Raw genomic sequence first — 14,912 nt, forward strand, 5'->3', positions numbered from 1 at the left:
CGGAATCACGCACGGGCAAACGCCTCATCCCGAGACGTGGCGCCTCTCCTGCGGACATTATTCTAAAATACGAGCAATGACTGTGGCTTTCCACAGGCAACTCAACATTATTCAGTTTTCCCGTAGTTTCCTTGAATCGCCTAACGCGAATGCCAGAACTGTTCTCTCGATATGCAACAGACGATTTCCTCCGCCATTTGTATTCATTCTGAATTAGTGCATTGAAACTGATATTAAGAGAACGAACGACGGTAGAGGTTAATATAGCCACCGAGGTATTTTCAGACTGAGAAGCAGCTCGCAGTGGCAAGAATAGCAAAGTTCAAAGACAAGTTTATGCAAGAAAACGGTGGAATGGCTAACTCCGGATGGTCGGACATTGATTTGCAGCCCAACTGTATTACCCACTCGACACTTAACTCGGCTGCAGTTACTATCAGAAAATAAATGAGTCACCCCGTGTTTCCTGGACTGGTTATCACTGATAGAGGCCTACTCAGAATTTAACGTTTATATGAATGATATGGCAGTGAATGCTGGAGGTACAAGTCTGTCAGGTTCCCAGTGTACACGGGGTGGTAGTCCAATCTGTAGGGCTCTGTTGTTTTCTATGTTACACATCACTTCTCTAAATTATCTAAACATCTAACAAGGAAAACACACGGTACGTGAAGTTCAGAACCCAAATACAGTGAAGTCACAAGGGTCATAGGATGGCGATATGCACTTGCACATATACCAGTAGTATCCCGTACACAAGTTGTAAGAGGGCAGTGCATTGGCCGAGCTCTCTTTGGTATTCGGCTGATTTTTGTGGAAAGGTCTGCGACTTAATCATGGGTGCACGACTAGAATTAACAGACTCTGAACGCGGAATGGTAGTTGGAGCCACACGCATGAGACATCCCTTTTCGGAAATCGTTAGGAAATTCAGTATTCCGCAATCCCAAGTGTCACGAGAGTGCCGAGAAAACCACATATCAGGCGTTACCTCTGATGACGGACAACAGACTGCCCGACGTCCTTCACAAAATAACCGAAAACAGCGGTGTCTGCGGAGAGTTGTCACCACTAACAGACAAGCACCATTGCGTGAAATAACCGCAGAAATCAATGTGGGACGTACGACGAACGTATCCGTTAGGACAGTGTGGCGAAATTTGGTATTAATGGCCTATGGCAGCAGACGTCCGACGCGAGTGCCTTTGCTGACAGCACGACATCGCCTGCAGCGCGTCCTGGCCTCGTGACCATGTCGGTTGGACCTTGGACAACTGGAAAACCGTGGCATGGGTAAGAGCTGATGGTAGAGTTCTACTGTGCCGCAGGTATCACGAAACCATACACCCAAACTGTCCAAGCCGGTGGTGGCTCCATAATGGTGTGGGCTGTGTTTACATGTGATGGACTGGGTCCACGGGTCCAACTGAACCGATCAGTGACTGGAAATTGTTATGTTCTGCTACTTGGAGACCATTTGCAGTTATTCATGTGCTTCATGTTCGCAAGCAACGATGGAATTTTAATGGATGACAATGCGCTATTTCACTGAACCACACATGTTCGCGATTGGTTTGAAGAACATTCTGCACAGTTCCAGTGAATTATTGGGACACCCATCGAACATTTATGGGACGTAATCATTAGGTCAGTTCGTGCACAAAATTCTGCACCGCAACACTTTCGCAATTATGGACGGCGGCAGAGGCAGCACGGTTCAGTATTTCTTCACGGGGCTTCCAAAGACTTGTCGAGTCTACTCCACGTCGAGATGCTGCACTACGCCGAACAAAATGAGGTCCGACACGATATTAGGAGATATTCCATGACCTTTGTCACCTCAGTGTATTCTGAAATGTGAGCAATTACTCCAGCTTTGCACAGGCAATCCACCCTCATTTAAGTTTCTCACAGTTTTCCAGAATCGCCTAAGATAAATGCCAGAACTGTTCTGTCTGCCACTGCCTATATCATTCCTAATTACTATTCATTTTGAATTAGTGTACTGAAACTGATATTAAAAGAAAGAACAACGATACAGTTTAACATCCCCGCCAAAGCAATAACAGAGTGATAAGCAGTCAGGAATGACAAGGATAGGAAGCCTACGGGCTCCGAAATTTTGAAAGGAAAATTCGTTCAAGGAAACAGTGGAGTACTTAACTCTAGGTCGCCAGACGTTAGTTTGGAGCACAGTTGTATGAATCACTGCCACTCACTTTAGCTACAGTTAATCAATACACATTGTAAAAATCTATGTATGTAAGTTCGCGTTTGTGTGTGTGTGTGTGTGTGTGTGTGTGTGTGTGTGTGTGTTCGTGTGTGTGTGTTTGTGTGTGTGTGTTCCACATCGCCTCCTAAACCACTGGACAGATTTCAACCAAACTTGGTACACATATCCCTTAATGTAAGGCAACAATCGCTGTGGGGGTAAGAATGATCAAAAGTATCCGGACACCCACAAAAACGTACATTTTTCATATTACGTGCATTGCGCTGCCACCTACCGTCAGGTGCTCCGTATCAGCGACCTCAGTTAGTTATTAGACATCGTGAGAGAGCAGAACGGGGCGCTCCACGGAACTCACGGACTTCGAACGTGGTCAGGTGATTGGGTGTCGTGTCGTACATCTTTACGCGAGATTTCCACACCCCTAAACATCCCTAGGTCCACAGTTTCCGATGTGATTGTGAAGTGGAAACGTGAGGGGACACGTACAGCACAAAAGCGTACAGGACGACCTCGTCTGTTGACTGACAGAGACCGCCGACAGTTGAAGAGGGTCGTAATGTATAATAGGCACACATCTATCCAGAACATCACACAGGAATTCCAAACTGCATCAGGATCCACTGCAAGTACTATGACAGTTAGGCGGGAGATGAGAAACCTTGGATTTCATGGTCGAGCGGCTGCTCATAAGCCACACAACACGCCGGTAAATGCCAAACAACGCCTCGCTTGGTGTATGGAGCGTAAACACTGGACGATTAAACAGTAGAAAAACGTTGTGTGGAGTGACGAATCACGGTACTGAATGTGGTGATCCGACGGTAGGGTGTGGATATGGCAAATGCCCGGTGAACGTCATCTGCCAGCGTGTGTAGTGCCAATAGTAAAATTCGGAGGCGGTGGTGTTATGGTGTGCTTGTCTTTTTCTTGGAGGGTGGCTTGCATCCCTTGTTGTTTTGCGTGGTACTTTCACAGCACAGGCCTACAGTGATGTTTTCAAAAATGGTTCAAATGGCTCTGAGCACTATGGGACTCAACATCTTAGGTCATAAGTCCCCTAGAACTTAGAACTACTTAAACCTAACTAACCTAAGGACATCACACACACCCATGCCCGAGGTAGGATTCGAACCTGCGACCGTAGCAGCCCCGCGGTTCCGGACTGCAGAGCCAGAACAGCACGGCCACCGCGGCCGGCCATTGATGTTTTAAGCACCTACTTGCTTCCCACTGTTGAAGAGCAATTCGGGGATGGCGATTGCATCTTTCAACACGATCGAGCACATGTTCATAATGCACGGCCTGTGTCGGAGTGATTAAATGACAGTAACATCCCTGTAATGGACTGGCCTGCACAGAGTCCTGACCTGAAACCTATAGAAAACTTTTGGGATGTTTTGGAACGCCGACTTTTTGCCAGGCCTCACCAACCGACATAGATACCTCTCCTCAGTGCAGCACTCCATGAAGAATGGGTTGCCATTCCCCAAGAAACCTTCCAACACCTGATTGAACATATGCCTGCGGGAGTGGAAGATGTTATCAAGACTATGGGTAGACCAATACCATACTGAATTCCAGCAGTACCGATGGAGGACGCCATGACCTTGTAAGTCATTTTTATCCAGGTGTCCGGATACTTTTGATCACACAGTGAACCATAGTTCAGGAGATATGACGTCATAAATAATTGCCGCATCATGCCTGACATTTTAATTTATTACTTTTGTGGTACTAACTCCATTCGCAATAAATTTTGCAAACAGTACCCCCATATGCCTCTAAATGCACCCATAAAATTATGCCATGGTACAGCACTTACTTCAGGAGGGAGATATGACGTCAGAAACACTGAGATGCGTGAAAAACTGCGGCATGATGCACGACGTTTAAATTTATTACTTCTTGTTCACTAACTCCGTTCGCAACATATTTCGCAGACTGTATCCACATACGCTGCTAAATGTAGCTATACAAATTCATCATTGTACGACACGTATTTCAAGAGATATTACATCATAAACACTGAGATGTGTGAAAAAATGCCGCAACATGTAAGAAATTTTGATACATTTATTCTTCACTACAAAGACATTCCTCTGTCGAGTCAAGTTAAGAAAATGCCTCTCACTTGTCAGCACTTTTTTCAGCTTTCCACTGCGAAGTGCAAAAGGCTGTGGGCGAAAATAATAGACGTCTATAGAGCTATGAAGAGGCTACAAAAACAGTTCATTTTTCGTTTACGTTTCTAATACAAAATTGCCGAAATGAATACTCGAACAATGCCAGGTTTGTCAGCTAGTATCAGAACAGAAATGAGTTACACCGTGTTTTCTGAGCTGCGTAATACTGGTAGCGGCTTACACAAAATTAAATGTTTGTGTGAATTATATGGTACTGAATGCTGAAGGTACAATTTAGACAGTTCCCCAGTATTCCTGGAGTAATACACCAATCTCTAGAAATATATGTGTTGTTTTGTATGTCGCATATGACTTCTTGTCAAAATTTGAAACACATCTAAGTATGTTTTTTAGAAAGTGGTCAGATGTGATAATAAGCACTTGACTTATGGCTCTCAACCGCATTTAGTGATACAGTAACATTGATCAGGCTAAAACCGATGCATAAAATATCCGTTATAATAGAATTTCATGTATCGTCCTTCCGACCACACAGTGGTCAGGTACTGTTTGTTTTATTCCATGGGTTTCTTGGTTGTTGTTATGATATCTTAAGATTAAGGTCAATGCAACTCGTTTCACGAAGTCTGTAAGCCGGCCGCTGTGGTCGAGTGGTTCTAGGCGCTTGAGTCCGGAACTGCGCTGCTGCTACTGTCGCAGGTTCGAATCCTGCTTCGGGCATGGATATGTGTGATTTCCTAAGGTTAGTAAGATATAAGTAGTTCTAAGCCTAGGGGACTGATGACCTCAGATGTTAAGTCCCATAGTGCTTAGAGCCATTTGAACCCTTTGAATTTAAAATCTGTATGTAGTCAGGAGTTAGGCACTTCAAACAGGGCCGACCGATTCGTCTTGTTACTAATAATTTACTCTCCGCTGCCGCTTTGTAGCTGACTTTCGCATATGGTGTTCAGAAGCCGTTTTCCCGCCACGGAGACGTGATTCGTGGAGAGATGCGATGCGTCACGTCGAAATTTCTTTATCGTTTATACCTGACTTATAATTATTGCCACTGGAAAGTATCTAGAGGTACAAGGCCACTTTCGCACTCGGAGATCGTGCATCTAGTTGCGATAAGCCACTTCCTGCAGCTGGTCTATTGCGCACACAGCCCGAGTCCCACTCACTCACTGTAGCTCAGAAGTTAAGTGGTAGCTTCCGTAACAAATAAACAATTGTACAGCTACAGTATTTGCAGGCCACCAGATTTTAATACTGCTATAGTCACCGAATCTTTGCATCCTGTAAAAATTAAAGTCCACAACAAAATACACCGAGCACAAGGAACTGGCACTTGTAGTTCCAGGAGTGCAGTGTCTTATCACACAGGGTCCAGCCAGTGACACCTGAGAACGACGTGAGTATGCACAGAGTGTTCCACACGTAGCACAGATATCCGGAGGAAATGTTCCCGAGTCCACCACCTGCAGCGGAGCACTACTGGCAGAGTCAAAGTCGCGCTTGAATATAGCACACAGAGTCAAGCAAAGCGGAGCGATGTACTCAGAGCCCAACGGTAGTGGCATTTGTTGTGTCCCCGCCAGACACCACACTTGCTAGGTGGTAGCCTTTATATCGGCCGCGGTCCGGTAGTATACGTCGGACCCGCGTGTCGCCACTATCAGTAATTGCAGACCGAGCGCCGCCACACGGCAGGTCTAGAGAGACTTCCTAGCACTCGCCCAATTGTACGGCCGACTTTGCTAGTGATGGTTCACCGCCTACTTACGTTCTCATTCGCCGAGACGATAGTTTAGCATAGCCTTCAGCTACGTCATTTGCTACGACCTAGCAAGGCGTCCTATTCAGTTATTATTTATATTATGAATCATGTACCGTCAAGAGCGACGTTCGTCGTTAATGGATTAAAGTTAAGTATTCCACCAGCTACGTCCGTTTTTCTAAATTCTAATTTCCTGGTCCTGTTCCAGACCTCACGCCAGCCTACGTGAGCTAAAACGCGTGCCTTTCGGCCTCCTCTAGTAACACGGTGTTGGCTCTCCTGCCAACCACAACAGCATTAACTCCTAAGACAATCATCTTGCGGTAGCTGCTCGAAGAAAACTCACTTCCATACACCTTCTCTGTAGTCGGTTAAATTTCCATTTCCGTAGTTTCTCAGACAGCCGACTTGTCTGGCCGGCGTTCACATCATGTAATCACCGCTTGGTGTGATAGTGCCGCTAAACGTTCAGTGTCGTCGCTCTCTGCCGTCAACACGTATTCATCCATCTGCAGCGAAGATATAAGATACAGGAGGTGGCATGTGAAACCGGCCCGTCGTAGGCAACGATAAATGTTCCAGTGCGTGTGCGAGCGTCATTAGTAATGGAAAACGATTAAAGAGGCTCGTGCAGACGACAATGACAAGAACTCCTTGTAAGTCAACCAGTAGATTGAGGCAATAGGGTCATGCGAGTGAGAGAAGTTGCAGAAGTGTTTTGAGGGTAATGAAGTTAAAACAGTGCCGATAAATTTAAGCAAGAACTGAGGGAGTCTGACCTGCAGAAGAGGGTGCATTTCTGTACATGGCTGTTGAGATATGTTGCCAGTGGTGTCTTTGATCCACTAAGGCTCATCGTAAGAGACGATCTCAAAACAGTCAGTATTGGTCGACAGAAAATCCGCAAGCGATCCACTAGGTACCCTTGCGTGACGAGAGGATTGGTGTGCCACTTCCGCCACACGCGTTATGGAGCCTATATTCTCCGAGACGGCAGTGAAAAATGGCGTGTATTTGGAATTCTGGAGTAGTTTTATTCAAACTTGACAAAAGTGAAAAGTCAGTTACTTTCAGCAGGATGGGGCATCATTGCCCCGTGTGCCCGACATATTTACACCAGTGAGGACAATCGCCAAAGTCCTGTGGCCTCCTCGGTCACCAGACTTGTCCACTTCTGATTTTTACTTGTGGGGACTCTTAAAGGGGACAGTATACGAAACAAACCCACACAAAATTGAAGAACTCAAGACCAGGATCCAGGATATCATTAATAGCATCACAACAAAAGAACTAACAAGGGTGTATATGAATCTCCTCAAGCGTGCTCACGTGTCTGTTGAAGTGGACGGAGGACACTCTCAGCACCTACTGTGGAGGTGAATCAATATAACACATTCATTTTTTGTTTATGTGTTGCCTTTAAGGGCAGATTTTATGTGCTGTACCCGGTACCTCTTCTCCATGACAACGAGTACAGCTCGAACTCTGCTCATCCTCTTGCTATTTGCATGTCATCGATGTGGCCTAGGGTCTGGAGCAGCTACTGATAATTGCTAGTGTTGGTACATCTTCCACCTTGGGGGTGACGGCCATCGTGTGGTTGCTTCTGTCATTTCTACGTCTGGCAGTGTGGACAATTCACATGGTGCTGTGGCTGATGGGCTGACTTCTGTGTCTGATTGTCCTGCTGGTGGTGGTAGTGGATGTCAGGCTGTTGCTAACGGGAACAGTAACTCAAGGAGCCTCTCAACAGGGTATCTCGTTGATGTATCACCGAACCATTCCCACCTGGTTTGTACTACGGTCATTGTTGTACCCTCGAGCTTGAAGATGGCGCCCAGGAGCCAACCAATTTGACGCCCGTGCCCACAAAGAAGGACTCGATGTTGTTCTCTGAGGGCATGCTGGGCTTGTAGTGATTTTTTGTGCGCTTCTGGCTACAGGAGTCCTTGGTTGTGTTCTATGAAGCAGTTCTGCTACCATTTTCAACTGATTTGTATCTTATCACAAGGTTGTGAGGAAGAAAGTAAAAACAATTTTTGAGTATTTATTTTTATTTAGTATTTCAAAAATTGGGAGTCCTTCCAGAAGGACATCAGGACAATAAGGTAACTCTTTTTTTATTATTTTTTTTTAAGAAATGCAGTGACAATTCGACGACGTCAGATGATCTATGGGTTCTTCGTTGTGCGTGTAAAGATCCCAGACATTTTGCTCTGCAATGACTATAAAATGTGCAATGATTGGGAAATACCACTTTTTCCCTCTTACAGAGCATCTATATAGGGATACATTTTGCTCAGCTCGATCTATGCCTCCCATATGAGTATTGCAGGAGTGTAATAAGTTAGGTTGAGGCACGCTAATCCTTTTCTTTTGTTCCCTGGAAAATATTGCTACAGAGCGTAGTGGTTGCACTCTGTCAAAGTTGGTGGCTACAGTAACAACATTGTTGTCATTCCAACGCACAATGGAAATCCCGGATGCTGAGTCAGAAAAAACTTCATATGATCCTCTATTTTCTTTTTATCATTTTATCTACAGATGATAAAGTACAATTCTTAGCTGTTTCCTCTTATTGTTCCTGTTGCTTCCACGCCCCTCTCTTTTACGTCTTGTAGTAGTTCAACGCTGCTAAAAAGGTTATCGAAGTATATTCGATATGGAACATGTCGAAGTAACTGGTCAACATAAGTCATTACCATACCGTACCCCATACCTTTCGTTTCATAATCCTTACTACATGTGCCAGCGTTAGGTATTTCCTCGTCTTTTGATTCTAACATGTCCAAAAGTTCCATCGGTGTACATCATTTTCTGTGAATACAAAATGACAACATATTGCCCTGACGTCATTCTGGAAGGACGGTTGAAAACATTATTGAATTACAACTAACGAAAACTTTCAATCGTAATATGAACCCGTAAATAATACAGGTTAATTCTTGAAGATATTATATGACAAGTTTCAGAATTATTAATGCAATATGAAAGAAAATATACATACACATCGATGATGAGGTCGGTCAGTTCGTCCATGGTAAAATAGGCCCTATTTTCAAGACAGTTTCTCACTCACTATGAACGACAGCGTGAAACTGACTAGGCCTACTTCATATAACAATGCGTCACAGTCCATTGCAACAATGCGTTATTCGCAAAAATAAATCATTTCAACAGTGAGTGACGCCGTCCTTCCAGAAGGACATCAGAGTTATCTGGGTATATAGTTGGTCAGTCCCGTCCCCATTTATTCTCCTTACATAGCGCGCCATGTGTGTATGTCATATCCACACCAGATGTTCCTCTGTAGCATTGGAAAATGGGGAAGAAGGGGTGGTGGCAGGACGTGTAATGGGGAAAATGAAAGGTGCTGTATGCCATGAGGGCACAAAAGTTTAAAAAGAGACCGGAACCACTTGAAACGATAGCTTTAGGGAGGCCTTCAACAGGAGATATATGGAACCAGTAATTGCGTTTGTCAAGATGGAGGACATTTGTTCCACATGTAATAAACATGGCATTCGTTACTACGCTTGACGTGTGAGTTAGTCTTAAAAATGGTCCCCGAGAGTCCATGTGGCGGCGATACTCGGGACCTTGCAACGGTCGCCGTGAATGGAATTCGCTGCCGTGTTATTGACTGGGATGTGGTGCACAGCCGGCCACAGTGGCCGAGCGGTTCAAGGCGCTTCAGTGCGGAACCGCGCTGCTCCTATGGTTGCAGGTTCGAATCCTGCCTCGGGCATGGATGTGTGTGATGTCCTTAGTTTAGTTAGGTTTAAGTAGTTCTAAGTTCTAGGGGACTGATGACCTAAGCTGTTAAGTCCCATAGTGCTCAGAGCCATTTTTTGTCGTGCACACCTGGAGACGGGCAGTCATCTCGGTGGTGTATTGGTTTTTGTGATGCCAGTGTAGATCCGGACGTGCAGTTGTCTGGGTACGCCCCAATACTGTTGATGGAAGAGTTCTAACACCTGTGTCTTCAGGTCTTCTGCAGTAATCACTGAGAGGCATTCTGCGGTCGCCGGTAACAGGAGTACTCATTGACGTACTTTAAGTTGGCCGCCTGCTGTCTTGATAGAAACCATGGTTGACAATCATTGCAAGTGTAAACCCTCATAAGTCATAAAAGACTGTATTTAGCCCCCGCACCTGGTGTTTGTATTGCTGGTGGTTGGTTGTCTATTTGCCGACAGATCTGTGAAGGGGGGGGGGGGGGGGGTGAGGGGGGAAGGGAGGCGTCGAACGCGACGCCAAGACGCTGCTGGTAATCGGGTTAAGGCGCCTGCACTGGCTTGGCGAGTTGTGGATCTATACGTAGTGAGCTTATATTTGTGAATACTCAGAAACAGGGACAAAACTAGGCGTTCAAAAGTGCATACTGTCATACTGACTTTTCTGTAGAAAGCTGAAATGATTCTTAAATTGGATTCCATTATGAAGAAACGTATAGATATAAAGTGGAGAGTGGGTGTGACGTTGAGGAACATACTAAAGACATATAAGTTTTAATTAGAATTGCATTCAATTGTTTGTGGCAAGTATAGCAAACACCAATTAGAGTATATAAAAAAAGTTTTTTTCTGAATTATATAGCTATCAGGATACGGCATCTATTAAAAATCAGTTTTTTCAAACACTCGAAGTTGACGAAAGATGTGTTGCGTTTTCGCTTTCTGAAGTGGGCACCGGGTCGCAGTGTGCACAACGTGCGGGAAGCGGAACACTATAGCGGCGATTCACTTGACGAGCTACACGACAACTGAAGTGAATCGAAGACGGAGGTTGCTTGAGATGATAGCTTTAGGGAGGCCGCGAGGATAAAAGCGTTTTAAAACGATTGGGACCGGAATCGCTTGATAGGTAGCTTTAGGGAGGCCTTCAACTGGAAATATATGCGCTAACGCTCCAGTAGCGGCCTTTGTTGAGATGGAGGACATTGTTTGTACATGTAGGAAATATGACATTCGTTACGACGCTCGACGTATGAGTAAAGCGGAAAATTGTCCTCTAAAGTCCATGTGGAGACGAGACTAGGGACCCTACGGCGGTCGGCAATGAAAAGATACGGCCATTTACGTCAAATATTTTGATATTCGCAAACTCACTCACCAAAACCTATAGCGTACTTCCAGTTGATCTAGATCACGAAATTTGGCAAAAATTCGCAGTGTAAGTAACGGGAAAAAGGCGAAAATTGTTAATTTTTAATTACATAACACGAAAAAAATATTTTTTGTAATTTTTTGTCCGTCTGTCTGCCTGTCCGTCCGTTAAGACCCCTTTTTGTCAGGAATGGGTGGGTATATTTAGTTCAAATTTGTCACGTACTTAGGTCTAAAGTCCCTTGCAAGTGTAAAACATTTAAACTTCTGAGTCAACGCAATAAAGAATGCGCTGTCGTGCTGTGAAAGGGCCGGTCGGTGTGGCCGTGCGGTTCTAGGCGCTTCAGTCTGGAATCGCTTGACCGCTACGGTCGCAGGTTCGAATCCTGCCTCGGGCATGGATGTGTGTGATGTCCTTAGGTTAGTTAGGTTTGAGTTGTTCTAAGTTCTAGGGGACTGATGACCACAGATGTTAAGTCCCATAGTGCTCAGAGCCATTTGAACCATTTTTTTTTTTTTGCTGTGAAAGGACGTGTAATGTTCTAATATGAAGGGAACTGCTTCGGCTATCTGCAGCTGTATGCACGGTCTCCTGTGTGAAAAGGCCCTAACGCTGCTGAAAACCAAACCCAAACAGCTTGGAAGAAAAACAGAACATGTTAGTTTTGTAAAATAGCTACAGGAATATACGCTATCTGATCAAAAGTATCCGGAGACCTATTAGTGGAGATTAAGAACGGGTGCTTCCACCCTTTGCCTTTACGCCGACTTACACCCTGCTGGAGACACTTTTAACGAGGTCTCAGAATGTCTGTGCAGGATTGGCAGCCAGGTCTCCCTCAAAAGCCGAAATCAGAGAAGGTAATGGTGTTGGACAATGGAGTCTGGAGCGAAGTCGACGTTCTAAATCATACTTAAGGTGTCCCATTGAGTTCAGGTCGGAAATCGAGGAAATTCAGTCCAGTTCATGAACGTTATTACCCACATAACATTGCCTCACAGATGCTGCTTTTTGATACAGATCTTCCAAGCGCTCATCTACTATTCGTGGTACATAATGCTGTAAAAATGTGTTCATATCTTTCCGCTTTTATCGTTTTCCTAATCCACCACAGACGGCAAAAAACACCCCGACACCTTAAACACCACTTCACTGCACACCCAAATCGTCCCATCGGATTACCACAGGGTGTAGAGTAATGCATCACTCTAAATCGCTCTTTTCCGGTTATTCACTGCTGTTTACATCACCTCAGGCGCAGCTTAGTACTAACTACAGGAATGCATGGCTAATGAGGAGCTGCCCGACCATTGCGCTCCATCCTTTTCAGCTTCCCACGCAATGTCCTTGCGCTAGATGGATTCCTAGTAGCACTGTGCAGCTCACGCTTATTTCATGCAATCTTTTTACGAGCACTCATCACAGTGCATTCTGTCAGTACATGATGTCCGCCTGGTCTCGATTTTGCTGTAATTGTTCTTTCGTGTTTCCACTTCATAATCACATCACCAACTTTCGACTCCGGCAGATTTAGAAGTGTTGGAATGCTCCTGACGGACTTCTTACTCAGTCCAATGATTAGTGCAATTTAGAAGTCACGGCCGACTCATTTTCCTGTTACTGCTTCTCTACTGACAACACAATAGTTCCTGCCTTTCTTTATCCTGTCAGGTGCGTCTCTTGTGACATACACGAGGGGCGTTTGAAAAGTCCGTGCAAAAATAAAAACTACGTACGTGTTAGAGGTAAACCTTTTTTATTTTTCGACATAGTTTCCTTTTAGACTTAATACACTTCGTCCAACGCTGTTCTAATTTGTTGATCCCTTCCGAATAATAGGAATTGTCCAAGTTTGCAAAATAGCTACTAGTTGCTGCAATCACCTCCTCGTTTGAATAAAATCTTTATCCCGCCAGCCATTTCTTCAAATTGGGGAACAAACAGTAGTCCGAGGGAGCCAAGTCTGCAGAATAGAGGGGATGTGAAACGAGTTGGAATCCTATTTCCATTAATTTTGCGACCACAACTGCTGAGGTGTGTGCTGGTACATTGTCGTGATGGAAAAGGACTTTTTTGCGGTCCAATCACCGGTGTTTTTCTTGCAGCTCGGTTTTTCAACGGTCCAATAACGATGATTAATATGCAACTGTAATAATGTTACCCTTTTCCAGATAGTCGATGAGGATTATTCCTTTCAAATCGCCGGCCGGTGTGGCCGAGCGGTTCTAGGCGCTTTAGTCTGCAACCGCGCGACCACTGCGGTCGCAGGTTCTAATCCTGCCTCGGGCATGGATGTGTGTGATGTCCTTAGGTTAGTCAGGTTTAAGTAGTTCTAAGTTCTAGGGGACTGATGACCTTAAGAAGTTAAGTCCCATAGTACTCAGAGCCGTTTTGAACCTTGCGAATCCCAAAAGACAGTTGCCATAATCTCCCTGGCCGAAGGAATGGTCTTCGCCTTTTTTGGTGCATATTCTCCTTTGTTTAGATTGTTGTTTGCTCACAGGAGTACAGTAATATATCCATGTTTCATACACAGTGACGAAACGACGCGTAAAGATATGCGGATTCTTCCTGAACAGTTTCAAACCATCCTTGCAACACTACACACGATTCCGTTTTTGGTCAAGCGTGAGCAATCGCGGAACCCATCTTACGGATAGCTTTCTCATGTCCAAATGTTTATGCAATATATTATGTACCCGTTTATTTGAGTTGCCCACAGCACTAACAATCTCACGCACTTTAACTATTCTTTTATCCATCACCAGATCATGGATTTTATCAATGATTTCTGGAGTCGTAACCTCCGCAGGGCGTCCAGAACGTTCAGCATCACTTGTGCCCATATGGCCACTCCGAAAATTTTGAAATCACTTCTAAACTGTTCTAATCGAACTGCAGAGTCACCGTAACGTTTATCTAGCTTCTCTGTAGTCTCCTGAGGCGTTTTGCCTTTCATAAAGTAATATTTAATCACCACACGAAATTATTTTTCGTCAATTTTTGACAATCACTGGACTCCCTTGATTCACACGAATTCCAAACACAAAGAAATAGACCAATATGGCTGTAACTTGGTGTGCTTTCTTTCCAAAGATGGCACTAACTAAGCATGACCTCGATAAGCGCCGGTGGTGCCATCTCTCGGACTTTGCACGTACTTTTCAAACGGCCCTCGTAGTAATCAATTTCACTTTACATAGGGGTGTCTGGATACTTTCGATGTGAAAGGGTTGGTCCCGTTACAGATGGTAGCTGATATTCAAAGGATGACTTTCTCACGCTCTAAATTGAGGTCGGTAGTTGCCTGCAGTCTCCATTTCTTTTGTTTTTATCTGGGAGACCGTCGGCCAGCAAGTGTCGCTATGACATTAGAGAAAAATCGATAGCACAACCTTTGCAGCCGGCGTTGTACTGGCCCTCTCCCGGCTGCTCTAGAAATCGTGCGTGATTACTGAAACCTCCACTGGCGAGCGAGGTGGCGCAGTCGTTAGCACAATGGAGTCGCTTTCAGAAGGGGCGGCCTTCAAACCCCTTACCGACCATCCAACTAAATTAAGGCGAATGGCGGGATAGTCATAATCAACATGGCACGGCCGGTTGCGTCCGCCAAGCTCTCCACTCAAGAGATTCTGCCCCGTTCACAACGACCACGTCATGGACG

The 14,912-nt window shown here is 45.0% G+C and overlaps 1 protein-coding gene across 1 annotated transcript in view; it reads left to right on the forward strand.

Moving 5' to 3' along the window:
• Nucleotides 1–14,912, forward strand: part of LOC126334976 (uncharacterized) — a 190,482-nt gene that overhangs the window by 73,261 nt on the left and 102,309 nt on the right. The gene's annotated exons all lie outside the window — the stretch shown is intronic.

The sequence above is a fragment of the Schistocerca gregaria genome, chromosome 1 (assembly GCF_023897955.1).
Source record: "Schistocerca gregaria isolate iqSchGreg1 chromosome 1, iqSchGreg1.2, whole genome shotgun sequence".
Classification (NCBI taxonomy): domain Eukaryota; kingdom Metazoa; phylum Arthropoda; class Insecta; order Orthoptera; family Acrididae; genus Schistocerca; species Schistocerca gregaria.